Below are 2,500 nucleotides of genomic sequence, written 5' to 3' on the forward strand. Positions count from 1 at the left end.
CTCTCTCTCTCTCTCCCCCCCTCTCTCTCTTACTCCCTCTCTCTCTCTCTAACCCTCCCCCTCTCTCTCTCTCTCTCTCTCTCCCCCCCCCTCTCTCTCTCTCTCTCTCTCTCTCTCTACCCCCCTCTCTCTCTTACTCCCTCTCTCTCTAACCCTCCCTCTCTCTCTCTCTAACCCTCCCTCTCTCCCTCTCTCTCTCTCTCTCTCTACCCCCCTAACTCTCTTACTCCCTCTCTCTCTAACCCTCCCTCTCTCTTTCTCCCTCCCTCCCCCTCTCTCTCTCTCTCTCTCTCTCATGATTACTACACCAGTTTTACAGTGTCAGTAAGAGGAAAGGACATAAAGCCAGATATTTTCATAAACTCAGACGCTTTCCCCGCAAATGTGAAAGTGTTCTTAAATAAAAACAAGTACAAGAGCGACCAGAACGTTTGACCAGGCATCGCCGTCTGCAATGCCTGTGACAAGATCGCACGAGGTCATAAAAATAGAACACCTTAACGCACAATCTTTCCTCGGGCACTTTGACGAAATTAAAATGCTAATTGAGGAGAGAAACATAGACATTCTGTGCATCAGTGAAACATGGCTCCACCAGGAAATGGTTAGTAATTTCATAACCGTTCCAAATTTCAATATCTATAGATGCGATGCAGGGCGTGGAAGAGGAGTATGTATGTATATACGGGATAACCTGAAATCAACCATGATATCTCCTACAGCAGTTAATGATACTGCCGTAGAAGATGTCTGGGTTACCGTATAGAGCAACATGCTTCCTTCCATTATTATTGGCGTAGTCTATAGGCATCCTCATGCAACTTTAGAATCTTTTGAATACATAGAACAAGTCTTTAGAGAAATGTCATTGAAAAATAAACCATTCTTTATCTTAGGTGATCTAAATGATGATTTGACTAAATCTAATGCTAAATTAGCTAAGATAATAAAGAAAAACAAACTAGAACAAATAGATAAACCTACACGTATTACAGAAAACACCTCATCCTTATTAGATGTAATAATAACTAACAGGTCAGACATTATCCATCATACGGATGTCATCCCGTGTCATATTGCTGACCATGAACTTCTCACACTCACATTAAATATAAAGAAACCAAAGCGACCACCGATAACAAAAACATTTCGTGACCTTAAGCATTATAATCTTCAATCATTCATCGAGCTCATCAGATCTAAAGAGACGATGCTCTTAAATATCTTTTCAACAGATGATGTAGACAAACAGGTAACTATCCTTACGGAAGTGATTAAAGGCAGTATTGACGCGTTGGCACCTCTTGTAACGAGAGTCGTCAGACGTCCCCCTGCTCCTTGGATAGATGACGACATCAAGAGGGCTATTAAAGACAGAAATAATGCCCACCATAGTCTCAAAAATAACAGAAATGACGCCGCCCTTAAGGCAGATTATAAAATAAAAAAGAAAAATGTTAAACAGTTCATACAAAGTGCAAAAACAAATTATTTCAGAAACAGATTCATAGAATATAAAAACAATTCGGATAAAACATGGAAAATTATTAAGTCAATTGTACCTAGCAACAAACACCACACTGATAATCGTACAAGTTCTACACAAAGCACAGAGTATTTTAACGACTTCTTTTCAAAAATAGGTAAACTAACTTATGAACAAACAAATGCGCCTACATTACAGCAAAATATAAATCAAGCTATGCCTACATCTAATATTTTCAGACAAAAACCAATTGATGTGGAGACTACTATCCTAGTAATAAAACACCTTCGCGAAACAAATGCTGTAGGAGCAGACGGTATTGCTTTGCGCTTTATTAAGGATAGTCTACCAGCAACCGCACATTATCTGGCGGTCATAATTAACACTTCCCTGGTCACTGGTGTTTTTCCATCGCTTTGGAAAGATGGAATAGTAACACCAATCTTCAAATCAGGAGATATAGACGACGTTAATAATTACCGCCCTATTACAATACTCCCTGTATTATCTAAAGTTCTGGAGAAAATCGTAGTAAATCAACTAACGAATTTCCTGGAGGCCAATAACCTATTATCTAAAACACAACATGGCTTTAGAAATGGGTTATCAACTGAAACAGCGTTATTGCAGATAACTAATAAAACTTATGATAATATAGACAAAAGTCAGGTTAATTTACTCACATTATGTGATCTTTCAAAAGCTTTTGACAGTGTAAATCACAAAATTCTTCTTCACAAACTAAGATCCCATAAAATTGATTCTTTCTGGTTTGGTAGTTATCTGAATAACAGAACTCAATCTGTTAAAATTAATGAAATCATATCATCGAAACAACCAATATGTTTTGGTGTTCCACAAGGATCCATCTTAGGCCCAATCCTATTTACAGTTTTCATAAATGACTTATCAACCATTGCTCATAACTGCCTGCTAGTGCAGTACGCCGATGATTCACAGTTTCTCCATAGTGACTCAGTAAATAACTTAAATACATTAATAAGAAATACTCAA

The 2,500-nt window shown here is 38.1% G+C and overlaps 1 long non-coding RNA gene across 1 annotated transcript in view; it reads left to right on the forward strand.

The window, feature by feature from the left end:
* The window catches only part of LOC122267779 (uncharacterized), a 5,876-nt gene that overhangs the window by 932 nt on the left and 2,444 nt on the right, over nt 1-2,500 (forward strand). The window lies entirely within an intron of this gene.

Source organism: Penaeus japonicus, unplaced genomic scaffold, assembly GCF_977035675.1.
Source record: "Penaeus japonicus unplaced genomic scaffold, GWHDUDI00000001_assembly GWHDUDI00000036, whole genome shotgun sequence".
Classification (NCBI taxonomy): domain Eukaryota; kingdom Metazoa; phylum Arthropoda; class Malacostraca; order Decapoda; family Penaeidae; genus Penaeus; species Penaeus japonicus.